This window comes from Simochromis diagramma, unplaced genomic scaffold (assembly GCF_900408965.1).
Source record: "Simochromis diagramma unplaced genomic scaffold, fSimDia1.1 OVJJ01000618.1, whole genome shotgun sequence".
Lineage (NCBI taxonomy): Eukaryota > Metazoa > Chordata > Actinopteri > Cichliformes > Cichlidae > Simochromis > Simochromis diagramma.
The window spans coordinates 166,239-189,381 of NW_024387423.1; the positions used below are offsets into that span (position 1 = coordinate 166,239).

At 38.5% G+C, this 23,143-nt stretch overlaps 2 long non-coding RNA genes across 2 annotated transcripts; one reads left to right on the forward strand and one right to left on the reverse strand.

Moving 5' to 3' along the window:
* Nucleotides 1–3,869: 3,869 nt before the first annotated feature.
* LOC120722276 lies at nucleotides 3,870–5,765 on the reverse strand. Its single transcript, XR_005693394.1, has 3 exons — nucleotides 4,919–5,765; nucleotides 4,797–4,803; nucleotides 3,870–4,262 (listed from the first exon to the last, which is right to left on the reverse strand). It is a non-coding gene; the product is annotated as an uncharacterized LOC120722276 (long non-coding RNA).
* Nucleotides 5,766–9,964: 4,199 nt separating this feature from the next.
* LOC120722369 lies at nucleotides 9,965–11,037 on the forward strand. Its single transcript, XR_005693410.1, has 2 exons — nucleotides 9,965–10,225; nucleotides 10,300–11,037. It is a non-coding gene; the product is annotated as an uncharacterized LOC120722369 (long non-coding RNA).
* The last annotated feature ends 12,106 nt before the right edge of the window (nucleotides 11,038–23,143 follow it).

Here is a 23,143-nt window from a genome sequence, read left to right on the forward strand (position 1 = left end):
TCCGTCTGCGAGCTGATGGTCTCTCCCTTTTTTTTCCCATCGACGCCGAGGTCTCGCCTCACTACATCCTCTCTGCGAGTTTGAGGTTTTAAGAAGGAGATGAAGGAAGGAAAGAAGGAAGGAAAGAAGGATGAGGGAGAATGGGAGTGGAAGGAAGTGTGGGAATGAAAGGAGGGATGAAAAGGAAGAGGAAAAGATACTGATGAATAGAGGAAAGGAATGGGAGAGGGATGCCTCGAAGGGTTGTAGACTGAATCAATGATGCCTCTTCAGGAGATATTTTTTAAGTATAGGAATCAAATGTGTGATAAAACTGGAACAAGGAGAGCAGTCATGATTTGGTGATGCAAGGAACAAACAGATGAGCAGAAAGAGAGCAGTAGAAAGACAGCCAAAGAAAAAGACAGAGGTTAGGACTCAGTGGCTAAGCGGCTGTCTGCCTCGCTGTGAGCTGTCATCTCTCCTGCAGTTGGTCAAATTGCTGTCCATTCATCCTCACTTTCACCACAGTCAGTTCAGGAAGATGCTGCTTTTCAGCAGTTACAGTGTGATTGATATGACAGATTTGCCAGATCCTGCTACCATTTTGAGCCTGGACATGATACCTGCATTTAATGCTACTTATGGAGCAGAATTGGGGAGAAATTTCCTTATCTATTATCTTTAAGTGATGCGTATGAACCCTGCTTCCGGGTCCAAACTACTCTGCATTTATTAAGGCTGTTCAGTTTTTGTCTTATTCTATTTAATCAGAACAAGCCCCTAAAAAAAAGTCAGTGATCATTGGTCAGTGATCTCTCAGTTTTTATTACCAATATTCATCAGCAGCATGTTTTAAAGCTCAGTTTTTAAAACCTTACGCTGTAACTACAGTCCAGACCATGCAGCAGTATTTTACTGACTAACCTTGTATTGTGGATGGATTATCTCAGTTGTTCTCCTGTCTGAAGTTTGGTCCATTTACAGGATCCTGGCGATCGCATTTGTCCCTAACCATCGAGAACCCTCATGTTAATTTTTATCAAGTTAGCGTTCATCCTCCAGCTTCACTGAGCTAATGTGTTTATATAATAGCAGAGCTGTACGTTTTAATTTTTACAGAAATCCCTCAGTCAGAATATGTTATATTATCTTAAAATGGAAGCTAGCAAGCTAACTCCCTGCGAACTTATTAATCAGTTAAATTTCACAAATTCCCTTTCTCATGGATGCCTGGATGTTAAACTCACCTGGTAGAGCAGCCACACTGATCATTTTATTAAAGATTAAAGAATTTAGACACTTTGTAACTCTCAGTGATACTGCAGTGTTTGTTTCACTTTGGGACCTGACGAGGAGTTTGGACCCAGAAACGGCTAATGACGTCAGACTGATAGGTGGATAAATGCCATAGTGTTAACTTGTGGCAAACCACAAAGTGTAACTCAGTCTCAATCCCTATAGAACAGCTGATCTCACCAAAGCCAACATTAGCTAAGCTAATACCCCTTTGCACATCCAATTGTCACACCTTGAATAAATGTATAGAAACATGCTATTAAACTGCTTTGGGCTGTCTACAGTTGCTGTGCATCTGCAAGCTGCTTTGCAACCAACCTCCATCCTAGCTGCTCCTTTTCATGCTGCACCTGACTTAATGTCATATGTGGTCTTATTCCAGCAGGTTTAAAAACCAGACACTGTCCATCAAAGTCCAAGATGTGAGCTGTGAAGAGGGTTTCATATATTGTTTAATGATTCACCAAACTCTCACACACCTTTATCCTTCACTGATCAGATTCTGCTTGCGAGACTACTCAGACAGAACTGAATACAGTGATTATAAATAGGCATAAAAATTGGACTACATGACAGTTGACAATTTTATCCATTAGATATAATTTTAATCTCATATATTTGACCATATTTCTAATGACCCAACCTGTTGTCTCAATTATCTCAGTTGTGTAGGCACTCTTTTGAACATAGACCACTTGAACATAGCATTATGTCCTCAGTGTTGCTTTATCCTTAAAATACTGATTCTCACATTGATATGTAACTGCTTGTATTAATTTATGTAAGCATATTTTAATCAGTTGTTAATGACCAAGCTTTGCCTATATGTTACAGTAGGCTGGGTTTAATTGCTGGGGTGAGACATGCTAATGTGTACAGTGTGAATGACTATGTGTGTGTGTTTGGAAGAGGGAAGGTGGTCTGATTGAATGAATACCCACCAAACCATGAAGGAAGGTGACCAGAGTGTGCATGTGCTTGAATAAAAAGTCTTGAGCAGGAGAATTTCTACAGCTGGCTTGACATCTGTGCCCAGCTAAGGGTTCACCTCCTCTCTAAATGAAGAGCAGCCTTCCAGGGTGGATTGGAAGAAATTTTCTAATCTAATTCTTATCTATTGCAAATGCCTCATTATTACTAATATAAATTATTTAAAGATAATAAATATGAATAGTTTTCAGAGGCGTAAAGCTGTGACAACACTACAACACTGAAGTATAGTCAAACTATGTAAAAAGGAGACAATAAAACCATATATTTTTGTTTAAGAACGAGAAAGTGAAAGGGATTATCCATGAATGTAAGATACAGTATGGTGCTGAGAACACATAGGCAAACATTATTTAGAGCAAAGCTGTTTACTTTTATGGTGGTTAAAAGGAAAAAGCTCCCAGCGTCCGCGGCTCCATCCTCCTTTTACATCTTAAGCAGAGACGAATGCAAAGATGAAGGCAGCATTTTGACTGAAGGGTTTTTTTCTTCAACCATTTGAAAACACTCATTCCAATTCATTTACCCAAATACATCAGTCACCACAACTATGTGCCACCTATGGATTGATGCACATGCTCAGCTATGGATGAAGTCAGTTAGTTATGCCTGTGAGAGGAGGTATCGATCGTCATCCACATGCAATCACAATGGACTGGGAAATGAGCCTAGCCCACACCACACTAACTGACATCATTCAGACCTTGAATTATTAGACTTCATAATTTCTCTTATTACTTGAGATCCTAAAAGGGTTTGCACCGCTGTAATTTTTATGCTAATTTGTTCAAATTAAAAGATCTGATGAGTGAGAGAAATTAAGGACTAATTTTACTGAATTGAAACAACTGAAAACTGTCACAGTCTCTGGTTCTTTGACCTTCGGTTTGGATGTTTTTATGAGTTTGTTTTCTTTTGGTTTCGAGAACAATTTATCTATTAGTTTCATTTTTAAAGAATTTATGATTCCTTTGATTGTTTCTCTTTTCCTTTTTCTGCTTTAGTTTGGGGTTCTTTATAGTTGTCTTTATAGTTCTTCTATATAGTTCTTAATAGTATAGTCTTTATATGAGTTATGTTTTCATTCTGTTCCTTCAGTGTTCCCCACTTAATACTGCTAGCAAAGACCCAGCCTACAGGCATTTTTTTCATCAAACTTGGTACAGTTAAAGCTTAAAAGTTAAAAGGAACATATTCAATTATTACCAATTTCGAACCACTTGAAATGGAACAATCAAGTTATAAGACAAGACGGAATGGCAACAGCCTCATCCCACATGTGGTACGTGTGGTCATCAGCTATTTGAACGATGACTGTTATACATATCTTTCAGCTCAAGGTAAAGGTGAAGGTAAAGTTTATTTATATAGCACATTTCCAACCAGTCCATGCTGCACAAAGTGCTTAATAGCGATTTGCAAAGCAGCCGGTATTTGTATCTGTATTTGTATTTGTTGAGGAGGGAAAACAAAGTATTTGTATTCGAGTAAAATTCAAAATAGGCATAAAAATCCAGTTTTTTTGTATTACACTAGTGTAAGTATTCTTTAATTATATCCATTATAATAATTATGGATATACAATATTAGTTGATGTTTTTCCATAAATCCAGCACTGAACATGTAACAAGGAACGTCATTGAAAAGAAAATAACATAACATAGGCTGTTATGTTATTTATGTTATTGCCAGATGGCTCAGCAGCAGCAACACTCTTCTATTTGGTCCCCCAAATCCATGTGGGGAGTTTCAGCTAAGTTAATGAGTGACAACTACACAAGCATTGTTTTAACCTTTTTAACCGAACGTTAACGTCGCTAACATAGCTACATAAACGGAATGAACATGAGAGCACCTGACTGCAGAGGTCAATAATGCAGCGCAATGGAATAATCTCGCGATATTCGCGAAAGTTATAAACCGGAACCCAGTTCAGGTACAAAAAAATCGATTCAACAAAAATCGTGATGCAGTTCACTCTTTTTTCGCTCAGCCTTCTCTTTGTTAGGTGGGGCTGTGTGCAGACAGGAATAGGACCCAAGGTGCAGACTCCGGAGACAGAACTTAAACCAAAACAGCTTTAATGCTAAACTCAAACATAACATAACATAACATAACATAACTGGGGGAAAAAGGTCAAAAATAAACTAACACCGGCGGATTGACAAAACACACAGCAAAATAAACGGTAGATCGCGACACGGACACAGAGAAACACAGGGCTTAAATACACAGAGGGAGCAATCAGGGAATGAGTAACAGGAGGGAAACACAGCTGGGGCAAATCAGGCCTAACGAGACAAGGGGAAGCAAAACCAGACACATTAACATCAGACATGGACTTTCAAAGTAAAACAGGAAACACATAACACAGACTGAACAAAGACACAGACTCGCACGCACTGCAACAGAGGGAACAGAGACGTGGGACCAGGGCAGACACAGACACTGACTGGACACGGGGATATAGCCACTAAGGACACACAGAGACGCGAACTAGACAAGGGGATACAGCTGACAGGGGAGACAGAGCAGCTAGAGAAGACAGAGACATAAACTATAAGACAGAACTCAAAGAAACCAAAAACTAGAAAGTATAAATAATATCATAAACTCAAAAACCCTGGGCCAACGACCCAGGCATCCTAACACTCTTTTGCTGTGTGGAGCAGCCCGTGTCAGTCACCTCTTTCACACGTCACTCACTCATCCGGTCATGTTCTGCGGTCTCATAAGGAAATTTAGCTTTTTGATATAAAGTTTTTCCTTGTTCCCGAATAAAATATTTTTGAAATATTTGTTCGACACATTATTTGTGCCTTTCCGAATACCGTATTCGGGTTCGGCTCTACCCCTAGTGCTTAACAATGTAAAATGCCACTAAAGTAAATAAAATGCAAAACAATGATGCAGGAAAATATAGAAAGACAAATAAGTCAGTAAAAACACCTAAAACAAGAACAACAACTAAGGCTGTTAAAACCAAAATGTTTAGGTCAATGTGTGTTTAAAGCCAGACCTTAAAAATGTGTCTTTAGTAATAATTTAAAATGTTCGAGTGTTTGTGCAGATCTAATATTAAGAGGAAGGCAATTCCAGAGTTTGGGACCTGCCACAGAGAAGGCTCTGTTGCCACCAGACTTAAGTTTAGTCTGTGAAATAGTTTTGACAAGGACCTCATATAAGGACAACCATATTCTGGGTGTTAGGAGTCTTTGCTATGTTTGGGATTTTGGATTTTTGGACCACAAAGAACTAAAGCTTGTTTAAAGATTATTCCTGCATTTGGGTCCATTAAACTTTCCTGCCATTCCCATAAAAAAGTACTTAACAACTTGAATAAATGTCAGTATTGAACATATTTCCAATTTCACATTCACCAATCTAATCATGTTTGCTTATGAAGTCATGTGTGCCTAAATGTCTGCAAGCAATTGTGAAACTTTCCTAACCATGTGTGTTAAAATGGGTTACAATTCTGTGTAGCTTTGAAGACTTTTTTAAAACAATTTTTTTTTCTGTGATGTACACAATTGTGCCGTATTGGTATATTCAGAGATGGGCAGTAATGCGTTACTTGTAACGCGTTACTGTAATTCGATTACTTTTTTCAAGTAACGAGTAAAGTAAGGGATTACTATTGCAAAAACGGTAATTAGATTACCGTTACTTACCCATAGGAACGCTGCGTTACTGCGTTACAAAAACCGTGATTTTCTTGCGAGAGTGTATCATGACAGTGACGTAAGCGAGTGCGACGTTCGTGACACCAGCTGTGTGCAGATCAACAATGGATCATATATCGAGTACGGGAGAGAGTATGAGTATGAGTATGAGCGTTTAAAGCGTGGAAGTACTGACCTTACTTTGAGTTTGATTCCATAAAAAGTGACAAAAACATTAGTGTCCGTTGTGCGTGGGACGAAAACTTCTTTTTACAGCGAAAAAACCCCCTAAACTTCCGAGCAAGCACCGAGTGCGCAACGACGTAATGGGAAATTCACAGAGAAACTCGCGGATTCTTCCACTGACCGCTGCGGCACACCTGCACCAGGGCAAACCTCCGCCTACCCTGCTCCTGCTTTACAGGTGAAAAAGCAAAAGGACCGCTAGTCTTTGACTTTATTTATTTTCTGCTGTGTTTTACTTGCATCTATTTGAAAGACTGAGTGTAAACACACACACAAAAAAAATATTTTATGTGCTGGAATGTGCAGAAAATAGGTTTAAATATTAAACAAATTTCTTCCAGTCAGAGAATGTTGCATATAATTAAATTTTTGCTTGATGCATAAAGTTAAAAGATTAAAACTAATAAAACAAGTTTTAAAAAGGGACTTTTCCATTTGATTACATTTTGTATGATGGATTATGCAGAAAAAGTAGAATTGGGCTGAAAGATCTATCGCTTTATCACCTATTCAGGTTGTAAATCGTGTTTTTAAAAAGTAACTAAGTAACTAAGTAATTAATTACTTTTGAAAATAAGTAATCAGTAAAGTAACGGGATTACTTTTTGGGGGAAGTAATCAGTAATTAGTTACTGATTACTTTTTTCAAGTAACTTGACCAACACTGGGTATATTACCTCAAGAAGAGCCAAGTTGTAGACAACAGAGACTGGCAGTTTTGTTAAAAATATTGGACTTGTGGCCTTAACTATAGACAGAGAGAGGAAAATCCAATGACAATTCAATAAAAGAATCCAACGTCGAACAGTAACCATCCAAGAACCATGAAAGCTCACCTTCATTTCCTGGCATCTTAGTCCCTCCCCCAGAGAAGTGAGCGGATGAAGAAGAGGCATGAGGGGGTCCATCATTATAAACATGACATTTGACAAAACTGCATCATAAACATTTATGCTTGTTGCCCACCTATAGCTGTATTTTGTGATCTGAGAAATAATAATGTAAAACTGACAACATTCACAACAGCGGTTTTATACTGTTACATTTCGCACATGCAGAATCACGGAACAGTACAAAGTCTGATTAACTTAAATAAATAAACCAGCTTATGAATAAAAAGCCATTTAAATAGGCCTCCTCCTGCCATAGTTTGTATATTCCAACAGTGTGCTCTTTTGCATTCTGAAGATAATAAAAAACTCAACAAACTCATCAGCAAAGGATACATCTTATGCACCCTCGATAATAGTTCCTTTGGCAAGAAGAAGGAGACAGACAAAGGACAGAGGAGATGAAATAATGTGGATTCACATGAGGGAGATGCAGTGACAGCAACTTGACAAAGACTGAGTGAGAATGCACATTAAATACACACATTAGGAAGTGGAGAGACACAAGGAACAGACACTAATGTGGGTGGGAAAACAACAAAGGAGGGAAGTAAAACACAGAAAACCACATAAGAAACTAACCCTTTTGGAAGTAAGCAAAAGGAGGGCCAAAAAGAAATGAATACACTGCAAACACGGAAGAACACACAGACACACTCAGAAGAAAAACACTCCGCAAAACAATGCGTATATGATTAAAAACAGAACGGCAAATCAGTGAACTACAACTGGAAAACAAAGAAAATTCCTTCTGTTTTAGAAACATGTCTACATAGCTAGTAGACATGTTGTAGGCATGCTGTAGGCATATGTGTTATGCCTACAGCATAACTATCTATCATTCTATCTACAGATATATATCAGTGTTGTACTCAACACACAAGAGAAGTGCATACAGCAGATTCCTGCAGTTACTGGCACCATAAGGCAAGGCTAATGGGCGCCGGGGCTCATATCGACAGGCTGTATGATTGACAGGTGCACAAAGAAGCCCTGCAGTCAAGGCTGAGCTCGCTGCAGCCATATTCTTCACTGCCCCATTTACATGCCGCCATGTGGAGTAACTTGCAGCTCAGAAACCGATTTTAACCACTATGCTTGTGTAACAAATTGTATCATTAACCTATTTTAGCTTCATGAGCCGCATGTTAAGCTAAGTAGCCTTCTTTGAGGAGGATGCCGCTGCTAGATGCCACTCAAAAATGTGAAGTGTTTTTCTAAAGCCTTAATTTCAGTCACACTGCATCTCTGTGACATTCTGTTGCAAAAGAAGTGCTGCGGCTCAGGCACAGATATCAACATCTTTCTATGCTGCATTTTAAAGAACATAAGACAGAACGTGTACCATCCAGTTATGTTAATGTGCACATTATTATCCATGTGCATTTTCACGTAGCTGTGTCAAGAGTGCATCAGTTGATGTCGTGTTCTGTACTTCCGCCTGTGTGTCGGTCAGGGAGAATGACAGAAGCGAGACAAAGCACTCATGCTCGTATCCACAGACAGTTTGTTGTGTGTTTGAGACGTTTCGTGAGTGTGTATACTTCTAGTTGTAAGTGTATTGCATGCAGCACTGTATGTCTACGATATCCATAAAGCGAAACATTGTATGAGAGCGTCCAGACGTGATGTGGTGTGTCTGCTATTCTGATTCCTGAGCTAACAGATGTGGCACATCTGCACATGCACTGCCACCACATAGTGAACATGCTATGGCAGTTTTAGGGATCCTCATTTTGTCTGCAATATGAAAATCAGCTGTTGTTATTTCCTCTGAAAATTATTTTTTTAAACAATATTTAATTTTGTTGTTGTTAAAGAAAAAAACCTTATTACCACACTGGCACTAATTGGATACAACAGTCTCACATAAACATATGAAAAATAATGCAGGCTGCGCATTGTTCCAGCAGTGGGGGTGTACAACTGACTGCAATATTTCTCTTTGCATACAAACTGACATGAACAATACACACCATAAATATGCATATTATGGTGCATTATGCCACATGTCAGTCGTTGCTCCTACAAAAACGGCATCAAGTGAAAAAGTGGGGTCAACTGCATGATCAAACTATGTGCATGCACACAAACACAACAGCACTTTATAGAACTGTGCAGCACACTCTCAGATTCTGAAACAGCTGGTGTTCTTTGCACCACCCCCCTAAGCATCTTGTAGCTATCTTATGTTACAAAGGTATTAGAGGTGGGAATCACCATACAACTCGCGATACGATATTATCACAATACTTAACGCACGATACGATATTATTGCGATTTATTTATTTTTTTATATTTTGCGATATTTAAATTCTGCACATAAAGGTAAACTTTATCAATATTCATTTTATCTAATATCAAAGTCTCACACTCAGTCTTTCTCTCATTTCAGTCAGTTTTATTGTTGACAAACTGAACGGTTTGTATTACAGTCTAGTCCAACTTAACTGAGTGCAACCATCTGGTACAATTATAGCTATTCTGAACTATGCAATTTATGAAAACTATGCAGCCCCTTCAGCAACTGAAGAATTTGAAAGTAAATTAAAACAAAATATAATTTTACATTAAATAAAAAAGTTTTAAACTTAATTAAAATTAAACATGTCTTAAATTAAAAGAGGTAAACTGTCATGTTTATTGCTGCCAAAAAACAAGTTAAACACATTTGGACAGCGAAGGAATGTCAGGATTCTTGCTCAGAAAAAGGATCAACATGCTCTGACTCCAGAGTATGTTGACTTCAGAGAAAAAATTGTTTGTAACAAAATATCGATTTCTGCTGTCCCTGTATCGATACATTATTAGCAAACAAAATATCACGATACTACACAGTATCGATTTTTTCCCCCACCCCTAAAAGGTATATACACACAGATGGCACACTGGTCGCTGCTAAATGTGGCAGGATGAATGTTATCCCTCGGTCCAACCCACTTTCAGCCTGGCCCATTAGGGGGCGCTGGTATAAATAGTGGCCATTTGAGTGTCTCTGCATCGCTTGCCTGTGATCTCCTTTTTGGTCACCTGACTTCCCCTCGGTGTGGTAGAGATCATTTGTGGGTTACTCCTCTGAAGTCTCCATCGCGGCTGGTCGTAGCTATAGAAGCCTCCTGAGCTATTCTGCTTACGTTCTATGACACGGCTTACTTGGTACGTAATCAACTTTTGTTACGCTCTCTGCCTTCTATTGTTCTTTTATAGTAATTATTTATTATGCTTCGCAGGAAGTGTGGGCCTTAGTTTTGCGCCAAGCTACGCGAACTGAAGTGCTGCTGTTTTGCCTTGCTGTGCTTTTATCGTCTGTTCCCGTTGTGAGATTTCTTTCCCCGCTGCTGTCAGCTTTTACAGTGGACGTCGGCGTGGACAACGGCCATATGCATGCCGGTTACCGGAGTCAGCTGGCGTGCATATTGATTGACTGTTAACTTGTCGTCGTGTGACGGCAAGTTGGAGCAGTACGGCGATTCCGTTTGCTCCAGATTTTAGAGTTTTATCCAGATTGTATGTTGTTTTATTGCTTTTGATTTGTAGTTTGGATTTTTGTTACACCACTGGTGGGAGGCCCTTTTTCTAGCTGTAGATCACCAGTGTGGTCTTGCAGTTGGGTTATCCCCCGGTGCTACACATTAGTTTGTTGTAATATATTAAAATTTTCTTTGTTTCTTTTATTCAGATGCGGAGTGCCGACGTGGAGGAGACTAGGGTGCCTTGGTGGTGGGATCCCTTGAGTGTACACACCTGCCTTGTTTAGTTTATTAGTGTGAGTGCGTGATAGTGTGCTGCACTTGTGTTTTGGGTGTGTTTTCTTTCTTTAGTTTGTGTGTGGCATCCCTGCCCCTCCACTGGTAAGCCTCAGCTCTGAATACCTTTTTAAGCATATTTGTACTTGAATATTTATGATTGTGCTTTTATATGGTGTTTTAAATAATTATTAATAAATTGTGAATTTGTTGATCATTGAACCTCGTCTCTGGATTGAGTATAGCGAACCTAAGTGCCTTTCTGGTGATTTAGTGTTACTTTCAGTATTCTCTGGGTGAAATTCCCAGGGTGGCGTTGTCTTTTTAAAACTGCAAAGAGTATTTACTTTATATCCCATCCTCGTCTCGCCACATATACATTTGAGTGATGTGTCAAAGCAGCCACCATATTGTTTAAGAGGAGCTGGACTTGGTAATGCATTTATGTCTGTATCTATACATGAGCAATAGTCACAGGTCCACAAATCTTTCATAGTTTTTTTTAATAGGTATTTTTAAATGAATGGTTATTAATGCTAATGATTAAATTTGGCATACTCATAAACATTTTTGTCTCTGTGTTGATAGTAAAATACTAGTTCTAAAATAGGTTCAATTAGGTTAAACATTGAAGTTAACTGTTGCTAAAACTGCCAACTTAGTGCCGTGTAACAGATAGTAATCAGAGTTAATAATCCAAGATTACAATGCTGAATGTAAACAGTAGTAAAACTATAAAACCTTTCATCTCTACTGCCATTGTTGCTTGTTTATGATGGAGTAAATGCACTTTGGCATGGACAGAGCCTGGGCATATGCAGGGCATTACCATGGCTCTATCCATAACTGTGATGCAGCAGTGTTTGAAAAAAGTAATTGTCTTGTATTGCTAGTGTAACCTGAATGTCTGTACTTTGGTAAGGACCAATACAAATCCTGTTTTCCTCATTTTTTCTGGAACTCTGATGTCCGAATTCTGAGGCTTCCAGTATAAATACCTCAGCCTCTTCCTCGGTTTTTATTACTAGACCATTCTTAGGTCAGAATCTAAACCTCGAACAGAACATATGTGTCATGTGAATTCTTGAGGGTTTGAAATGGTTTGGGTTTGTGAAGCCATTTCACCTCTCATTCCAGAGGCTGTGAGCACACTGAGGAGTGCTTAGACTCTACATAGGAGAGACCAAACAACTCCAAGCGCACTTCACAACAAAACAGAGCCGTCTCACCAGAACAAGACTGAGCTACACATCTGCACTCTTTTAGTGATACTAATTTTCACATTTTGGAAGAAGACTGATAGTTTTTTGAGAGAAGTAAATTGGCTCGTTTCCATTTGTACCCATTTTCCATTAGCTGGTAGGACCTGTTACCAGGTACTTTTTTACCTGCTCAGCTGGGGTTCCACGTGGGATGAGTCATTCTGAAAATGTGACGTCAATAGACTGCATGCCATTGATTGGCCAGTCAGTGGCATCACTCGATGAGACATGAGAGGGACTCTTTTACTAAAATTTAAAACCGCCATTTTTGAAACCGAGGAATGAGTTAAATGGCTGCAGACAAACCATTTCCCTCTGTGGTCCACTGATGAGGTGGCAGGTATAGCATCGCTTCAATGTCTTCTATTGTTGCGTTGTTTCTTTTGCATACAAGTAATGTCAAGTGACCTAAGTGACCTACAACTGAAACCAAGTTGAGTCAAGCTGAGTAGGTACTAGTGGGGAAAAAAAGCTGAGTGACACTGGAAAACAGTAAAAAAAAAAAACACCTACAGCAAAAATGATTACTGCATGATCATGTCTGTTTGGTAAATGCTACTTTCATTATCTGCAAAGGACATAACAATGGATGTAATCTTTTTAGTCAAAAACTGTATTTTGTCAGTATACTGCATGTCTTAGTCAATAAGTGTATGCATGGAAAATAATGTGCTAAAATGCTGACTGAAGTACACAACTTCTATCAGGAAATTCTGAAGGTAATGTAGCACGTAGCTAGTGCTGTTACTTTGTGACTGCATAGTATCACCATTGCTCATCCTTGTTTGGACCTCTCAGTATTGTCTTATATTGATGTAATAGCCCTGTCAATTATCTTTATCCTTGCCAAATATTTCTGGCTATCAGTAGCAGAGTTTCCACCAATAACCTGCTGGTCAGTCATACCTGTGGCTGTGATTGTTAACTCCAGCCGCCACCTATCTAGTATGAAAAGATAATCCGCAAAGTTGTTTATTCAAATATTTTATACCAATTGCCCTTCTTAATGCAACCCTTCCTATTTATCTTGGTTTGAGACCAACATTAGAAGTGCACCTGCTTGTAATCCCCACTGACTAAGTTCAATTTACTCCACAAACATTTTTTGGTTATCCTCCAAATCTTGAATAGTACTCATAAGTAGAGCATAAATATTTCCAAATCTGATTGAACATTAACAGGAGGGTCGAAGTGCTCCGCCAGCACAGTGAATTACCTCCAGTTGGCATCATCCAGGCACAAGAGATGAAACAAAAATCACTTAAAATCGAGTGTTTAGAGAAATCTCAAACTTGGGCATTTGGCTTACAGGTATTACTTGTACATATTGTGACCCCATTAGTGGAAATTTAGCCATGTTTAATATGAGTTTCCGTTACTGTAACAGTACCTTTACAAATGTTAGAAAAAAGCAGAACCAATTAAGTTCACTTAAATTACAATTAAAGCTGTGCTAGTATAACAGATTGTCTTTTTAACTGCTCAACCTCTATACACAGCTATACCAAAATGAAACCACCACAGCAGTTTTGTGGGTATTAACACCAAAATGACACCTACAACCAAATTATAGACTATAGAGTACATGAGTCCATGTTAGCAAACTAGTCTAAGTATTAAGTTATGTGCGTTAATTATTTTCTTCTCAGTGCAGTGCATTAGCTTGTGCATGTACCCACATTTCATCTCATTATTATCCAAGAGATTAACAGTGATGAGGCCATTAGGAGGCTGTAAACCCACTCCTCTGTCTGTTATGATTACATAAGCTAGCCGCTATATTATCATACCCAACAATGCTAATGGGATGGAGAAAAGAGTAAGATGCAGAAAGATTCTGTGAATGCTGAAATGACAGCTGAGTTTGTGGTTTTCTTATATTTTCCAAATGTGGCTTTTAAGTAAACAATTAAGTGTGTTGGTAAATTGGTCACCCTCGCTTTATTTCCTTTACCAATGTGCAGCGTAAAAGGCTTTCTTTCATAGAAAAGAACCATTTGTACCATTAAAGACATGCAGCAGCTTTACTGAAGCCTTAGTGCAAACACAAAATATCTGCTTTTAGAGGGAGCCTTCCACATCTGTTTACATCTGCTGGTGTGAGTTTATGCAGTTGACTTTTTCCCTACCTGTCTTGCTTGAGGAGTGAGAAAAACATGGGTGCTTGAGAACATAATTACTATTATTATTAACCAAAACAAACGATGGTAATTAAATGATATAAATGAGCAAATCTGTCTTTCTATCTTTCCACTCTTGTCTTCATTTAACCCACTTTGGTCTTATGGAGCCATCATCAGTATGGTAGTTTTGAAGGAAATTTTTCTCATTAATATGCAAATGCAGGCATCAGGGTGATCCAAAATCTAATCAGATTATCTCCTCTATAGGGAGAGAATTTCTTGCCATGCAGTTTTCTGGAGTTATCTTGCATGTGATGTGTATGTGTGTGTAGATGTCATATTACAGATGTAATGATTAAGAACAATTAAGCCATGCAGTTTAATTTTCAATAACTTTGTGGCATACTTTATAAACTTAAGTGTGTGTGAGAGACAGAAAGAGTGGCCAACTGTCCTTAACTTAAACCACGTCCTCTAATCTCTATTTTGACCTTGTAACAAATGACTGGTGGTAAGTTCAGTTCAGTTAGATTCAGTTTTATTTATTGTATACAGTACTGGCTGACAATTCCACCAATTGCCATTTCGTATTGAAATACTATGGAAAGCAGGAACTCCAATTTGCACAGCACCAGATGCATTTTTATATATAATGCTTAGTTAGTTTTAGCTGTTAGCAACCTTCTTAGCTAACCTGTACAAGTTAATCCTACCTCTATGGTAGAAGATACTAATCTAAAAGGGTAATTGTTATTACCTGCCTAGTAACACTGACTGAATAACTATTTGGCAAAACCGGACATGCAATATACAATAAGGTTGAATGGGAAAAATATTTTCTTACAGAAAGACAGAAACAGAATGACTTTCTCTTGGCAAAGAAGCAAAAGCTTCACATTTGGATGTGAAAGTGACAAATAGTGGATTTTTATACAGGGCACTAGGGTTAGAGTATTATGTTAGACCACTTTTAAATTCATGTGTAGACTCTGCTTTATTTAGTTTCAGGACTAATACCCAGTCCATACATGGGTTCTGCTCAAGTGACAGTATGCAAATGGGCTAATAGTTATAAAGCACTTTTCTACTCTAATTGAGCACTCAGTATGTTTATTTACGACACATCTCATTTACACACATTTATATAGAACTGTTATTCTGTCCCTAAGTGCTTTACCTAACAACCACACGCACTGATGAATGCATCAGAGGCATCACCCTAGTGTACTTTGACATGCAGACTTGAGCAGCCAAGCTACCAACCTTCTGATTAATAGAGAACCAGCTCTCAACCAGACAAGATCCAGTGATTTGTCATTTTGACAGATGTGTTTCACCTTGTCCAACATGTGCAATGTAGAGAAGGTGGGGTTTGGAAAACTTGTTTAGAACTTCTTTAGCACATTAGGAAAGAACATTCTGACGATGATGGAGAGGGGATGATAGCTATGACCATGTCTGACCGGTCTAATAAAACAGAAAAGCTCACCAGGTGCAGGCTCAACAGCACTTTCAAATCAGCAACTATGAGAAATAACTCAGTTGAATAAATACAATACATTTAATTGTCTGTTTTTCTAGCACTCCACTTACATTTTTCAGTAATATTTTGAATCTCTCTGAAGAAATTGACAGTTAACTATGTGGCACAATGCTTAAGCTGATCCATTGATCCATTCATTTTCTGCCACTCATTTGGGCCGTGGCAGTAGCAGATGAGCGCAGAAGCCCAGACTCAGCCCTTCCAGCTCATTTTCTAGGGGGAAACTGAGTCGTTCCCAAGCCACCTGAGGTATATAATCTCTCTGGCAAGTTCTGGGCTTGCCCCAGAGTCTCCTCTCTGAAGGACATGCCCGAAACACCTCTCCTGTGAGGTGTCCAAATCAGACGCGCAAACCAGCAGAACTGGCTCCTCTCGATGTGGAAAATCTCTCTACTCTTAGTTGCTCTTAAATGACCAAGCTTCTCTCATCTCTAATGGAGAGCCCAGCTACCCTTTGAAGGAAACTAATTTTCATTACTTGCATCTGCAACCTCAGTCTTTCGGTGACTACCCAAAGCTTGTGACCACAGTTGAGGGTAAGAACACAGACTGACTGGTAAATGTATCTAACAACTTTTACGCTCTGACTGCTCGCCCAGGACCAATTTGCCTCAGGAGCCCTACCAGAGGTAAACTGCCCCAAACAACAAAGCTCCTGAGATTACTGAAACACATAAATCCCTCCACCGTGATAAGGTGGTGATTCACGGAGGGGATTTAGCTGATTATTTTGCTAATTAATGTCTGACTTTTTAAAATCAAGATTTTGGCCTGTGTTTCTGAGTTAATGAACAACTTTCTATTTCAGAGATATGGTGTCCTCACAGGACAGTACAACAAGCCTGTGATATGATTTATATAACTTGATGCTGTATAAAAGTATAAAGCATTCAAAATGAGCTCTGCCTGAAAGGATATGCAGCACAAATATTAATTTATTTAACATTAATGGTAAACATTTTTCTCTGCAGAATAATTTGTAATCATCATCATGATCATTAATTATTTAATTTTACTTTTGACACTTTTTACAATAATATAGTTTTATTTTAGTGTCTTCATGTTGTTTTCTTTTCCTGTAGGAATGTTTTAAATAGTCTTCCACCACTAAAATTGTTTTGGTAATATAATAGATATTTATTCACCTGAAGAAGTAATGATATTTTACAGCTCTTCAGCCAGGAAGGAGTGCAGAAAGGTGAAAATTTCCACATAGAGTGCTATAAGGTGCAGGAGTCTGCAAGCTTATTTAAAACAATAAAGGACAGGAAGCACAAATGGTATTTTTTTTGCATTCTCTTCTTGCATTTCTTTGTGCATTATATTATCTTAAAGTTGTGATTACAAAATTTTGTCTTTCCCCCCCATACAGGGAGTGCAGAATTATTAGGCAAATGAGTATTTTGTCCACATCATCCTCTTCATGCATGTTGTCTTACTCCAAGCTGTATAGGCTCGAAAGCCTACTACCAATTAAGCATATTAGGTGATGTGCATCTCTGTAATGAGAAGGGGTGTGGTCTAATGACATCAACACCTTATATCAGGTGTGCATAATTATTAGGAGACTTCCTTTCCTTTGGCAAAATGGGTCAAAAGAAGGACTTGACAGGCTCAGAAAAGTCAAAAATAGTGAGATATCTTGCAGAGGGATGCAGCAGTCTCAAAATTGCAAAGCTTCTGAAGTGTGATCATCGAACAATCAAGCGTTTCATTCCAAATAGTCAACAGGGTCGCAAGAAGCATGTGGAAAAACCAAGGCGCAAAATAACTGCCCATGAACTGAGAAAAGTCTGAGAAAAGCGTGCAGCTGCCAAGATGCCACTTGCCACCAGTTTGGCCATATTTCAGAGCTGCAACATCACTGGAGTGCCCAAAAGCACAAGGTGTGCAATACTCAGAGACATGGCCAAGGTAAGAAAGGCTGAAAGACGACCACCACTGAACAAGACACACAAGCTGAAACGTCAAGACTGGGCCAAGCAATATCTCAAGACTGGTTTTTCTAAGGTTTTATGGACTGATGAAATGAGAGTGAGTCTTGATGGGCCAGATGGATGGGCCCGTGGCTGGATTGGTAAAGGGCAGAGAGCTCCAGTCCGACTCAGACGCCAGCAAGGTGGAGGTGGAGTACTGGTTTGGGCTGGTATCGTCAAAGATGAGCTTGTGGGGCCTTTTCGGGTTGAGGATGGAGTCAAGCTCAACTCCCAGTCCTACTGCCAGTTTCTGGAAGACGCCTTCTTCAAGCAGTGGTACAGGAAGAAGTCTGCATCCTTCAAGAAAAACATGATTTCCATGCAGGACAATGCTCCATCACACGCGTCCAAGTACTCCACAGCGTGGCTGGCAAGAAAGGGTATAAAAGAAGAAAAACTGATGACATGGCCACCTTGTTCACCTGATCTGAACCCCATTGAGAACCTGTGGTCCATCATCAAATGTGAGATTTACAAGGAGGGAAAACAGTACACCTCTCTGAACAGTGTCTGGGAGGCTGTGGTTGCTGCTGCACGCAATGTTGATGGTGAACAGATCAAAACACTGACAGAATCCATGGATGGCAGGCTTTTGAGTGTCCTTGCAAAGAAAGGTGGCTATATTGGTCGCTGATTTGTTTTTGTTTTGTTTTTGAATGTCAGAAATGTATATTTGTGAATGTGGAGATGTTATATTGGTTTCACTGGTAAAAATAAATAATTGAAATGGGTATATATTTGTTTTTTGTTAAGTTGCCTAATAATTATGCACAGTAATAGTCACCTGCACACACAGATATCCCCCTAAAATAGCTAAAACTAAAAACAAACTAAAAACTACTTCCAAAAACATTCAGCTTTGATATTAATGAGTTTTTTGGGTTCATTGGGAACATGGTTGTTGTTCAATAATAACATTATTCCTCAAAAATACAACTTGCCTAATAATTCTGCACTCCCTGTATAGATAACATTTGACAACCTCTCCAGTATCCTTAATGATGAGATTTGATACTTCATTAGATATCAATAAAGACATGGTTTGCTGACCATTAGAATAACTTCGGATTTTTCAAAGGGTAGCTGCATAGGCAGAAACCACCCTCACTAACTTCTGATGGATATTTTGGCCTAAAATATGACAGAAAACCCTCAGTTAACAAAAGAGCTTCAAGCTTTACTCCTGGTAGGCTTTCAGTGGGTAAAGATTTATGGTCTTGAATTTTTCGATATGAAATATTTAATATTTCTTATTTTAAAAGTCAAATTATTTTTAGATTTGAGACCACACTGACATAAAATCAGATTGAATTTGTCTCAAGTTAATTTTGAGCCTTCTTTATAGGGTTCTATATGTTTGTCCTTGTTGTATACAGCTGCCAGCTCTCATGATTCTCCCTGAAAGAAGATAAATAAGTAATATCAAGGACTCTAAGCTGAGGACTGAGGCTGTGAGTAAAGCAAAGCCTTATTATGTCTGTTTGTTAGACTATAAAAGTGGAGAGACAGACTGCACACAAAGCAGCAATATGGACGAACCTGGGCAACATTTTAGTACTAGTCATGACCACAATTTGACACTCAAAAGGGACCCTGGAAGAGTCACATTACACGTTTTGAGGTAATAGTCATCTGCACATCAAGAGGTTAAAAGAGAAAATATGCAGAAATAAAATCTCATTACTGATATTCATCAGGGCTCGAGTATGAACCTACAAGAGGCACTTCACAACATTTTCACAGAGTGGCTGAGTCATACAGGACACACACGAGAAAGACTTGTAAAAGCTCCAGTAGGGGGTTTCAGAAAGTCGAGGCCACTGGCATACCAATTAAAGATAAGGAGAGACAAACTGCAGCACCATGAAGTGGATGTCTTTGTATGTTTTCAGATTGTCTCATATCCAACATGGCCGCAGGCAACAAGCTACTAAACTTGTAATTACTTTCTTTTGTGAGGCAGATTGCATGTTTTTGTATTTTGCTAAATTCATCATCTCCAAAACTACTGCTACGTGGACGTATGTTAGCATATTCATAATATTCTGTGGAAGACAAAATGGTGAATCATGAAATGTGTATTGAAATGGCTGGATATGAGGCACTGAGACAGGGAACATTTAGCTGCAGCTGCAGTATAAGCTAGCAGAAGGCAATGTGAAGGTGTGTAGTTATTCATGATGAATAACAGATAATCAAACTCAGTCTAGGTGGTGCCAGTGACATCTTACATCTTACTGACTGAATATGAATTAGAGATGGAATTTATTTCATTTTTGTTTAATTCAAAGTGTATTATTAAATTGGAAAAAAAAAAATTACATATAAGGGACAGGATAGAATATACCAGGGGTCTGCAACCTTTTACACCCAAAGAGCCATTTGGACCCGGTTTCCACGCAAAAGAAAACACTGTGAGCCGCAAATACTTTTTGACATCTAAAATGAAGATAACATTGCATATATTGTTTGTTTGTTTTTGGTTTTTTTTTACCTTTATGCTTTGTGTGAACAACTAAAGTAAGTAAGTAAAGTTTACTTATTAAGCGCTTTTCACAGACATGCATTCACAAAGCGCTGTACACAAATATTAAAATAAACAATGCAATCAATAGACATTATACACAATGTAAAAGATCAAATGTAAATAATGATCAACAAAAGGCTTGTTTGAACAGAAAAGTTTTTAACTGCTTTTTAAAAGAATCCACAGAGCAACTAAAGTGTGTTGCTTATGAAATCCATGAAGTGCTACAGAGAAAATTACATTTTATTTATGTAATTAACACATTTTGAACTCTTAAAGAAATATAAAAAAGGAAAGACACCCAGCTGAACTAAAATGATCCATGTAGCAAACAAAAACAGTTGTGAGCCGCCACCCTTATATCGCCTTTGGGCTTTTGGAGCCTTGACCTGACTTTTAAAAAATAATTGGAAAAAAAGCACTATGGTGCTAAAAAAAAATAGATATTTGCAAAATTCTGCCTAAATATGTATTTTACCTGGTTAATGTGTGTGGCGGGGCGTGGTCTGCAGCACCGCTGCAGGGGAGTTGGACGCACCTGAGCGGCACCCGCAATCACGCCTCGCCGCCTTAAAGTCTGTGCTATCTATGCTGTTGTGTTGTCGGACTGTGAGCTGAATGACTGTATGCGTACAGCAACCGTGTGTGAAAAGTGGTCAATAACGAGATGCTGAAAAGCGTGTTCATGGAAACATCGTTGGGTCTGCCGTGATATGTTTACAATAAGACTTATGGTCCCGAACCTCTGCGCACAGCGTCTGCAAATTGGGGCTTTCATCTTTACGCGTGACTGTAAGCTGTCATCTATGGGGCGTGAGCGGTGTTTGTTTTTAAGTTCACGATGGAGCTGCCAACATAATGTGGATCCGAAGATCCATAATTGGGCTACCTGTGGTCGAAAGTCTCGATAAATTGCACGGTGTTTCGGCGGGTATACCGGCTTCCGCGAGTGTGACGCTTATTTTGAGCGATGAAAAAATAATAAGATATAATTTTATTTTTATATTTCAAAATCACAATAATCTTCCAATTTAGAACTACAAGTTAAAAAAAGAACTAAACACAAATAAATACACTTCAGCTAAATACTTCTAATTTATTTTCCCAAACCACCTGGAGCCGCATTATAAGGACTAAAGAGCCGCATGCGGCTCCGGAGCCGCAGGTTGCCGACCCCTGGAATATACCATAGTCCTGCAGAGCTGTAAAAAAAAAATCAAAGCACATGGTTGGCATCAACTGACAGTGCTAAATATATTCTTCAAATGTGTGCACAAATGAATGGATAGACAATAAATATTTCAGCTTGCCTTTTTATGGACACTGAGACAACCACCACTTGACTTTAGTTCAAGTGAGACACTTATTTATAACTTCTCAACCATAAGGGGAGAAGAATATGCAAATAAAACGCACATTTACTCAGTCCAGAATCCATAGTTCACTGCTGTGGACACAACATCGAAGATCTACAAGCACCTGCAAAAGACATGCTATTTTACACACTGTCTGTGATCCTAACACAAAACTAGCAGCTACACACCCCCAGATCCAGAGTGACGCTCAAGTAAAGTATGAAAATGTGGAGGGAAGCCCTAAGTTATCACAGGACTATGCAGGCTTACGAAAAGGGATTTCAGTTATCATCAGCAACTGTGCAAAGAACAAAAGCAGAAGCTGGTTGAGGGCATTCAGGTGTGCTACTGTGCAATACTCAGAGACCCCACCCCTCCAATAAATATATATATATATATATATATATATATATATATATATATACACATATACACACATACATATACACACACATACATACACACACATACAAGAGATACACTTCAGAGTAGACCTCAGTTAGCACATTAAATGTTAAAGATCATGACAAGTAAAAGTAAGACAGTGAGTGCGGTTTGTCTGGAAGTGTTGCCAGGAGAAAATCTTTGGGTGATGATTTGGGTTTGTTTTGCAGCCAGAGGGCCTGGGAGCCTTGCAGTCATGAAATCTCTATGCTTAAGTATTCTATAATCAAATGTGTAGCCATCTGTCTCACAGCTAAAACTTGGTCAAAATTGGTTTGTGCAACAGGACCTGTTGCAAATCTACAACAGAGAAAGGTGAAAAAGAAATATAACAAAGTGTTGCAATGGCCCAGTTAAATTCCAGACCTCAACCTCATTGAAATATTATTGTGTCTTAAGAGAATTCAAATTCAAATTCAAATTCAAATTCAAATTTTATTCGTCACGTACACAGTCATACACAGTACGATATGTAGTGAAATGCTTGGACAACTGCTCGTGACCTAAAGAAAACAAAAAAGGAAAAGGCTATGAATAAGATAGGAAATAAATATGAAAAATTAAAAAGGGTAAATTTAACTAGGAAGGAATAAAATATAAATTAAGGTTAAAAATGAAATAACTGTACAACACAAATTAGAATGAAGGGTAAATTTAACTGGGAGAATAAGATAAAATATATAAATTAAAGTTGAAAATAAAATAACTGTACAACAAAATACACAATATAGAACTATATAAGAATGTATGAAGAAATATAAATAAATATATACACAATAACAGCAGCGTGATTTAAGTAATGTATGTAAGCGATGTATAGATGCCTATAAACCTCAATGAAATCAGGTGTTAGGAAGACTGGGACACAATTCCTCCACAACAGTGTGACAGGCTGATCAAGTCATACCGAAAACAATTACTTTGAGCTGCAAGCGACTGAACCATATTTAGGAAAACAGCATACCTAGTTTTTGTTAAATAAGTAATGACAACGTGGAATATGTTCAATGTTTTTGCTCATCTGAGGATCTATTTATCCATTTTTAAGACTAAGGACTAAATTGAGTAGGGTGTACTTTTTTAACCCTTATCCATCCA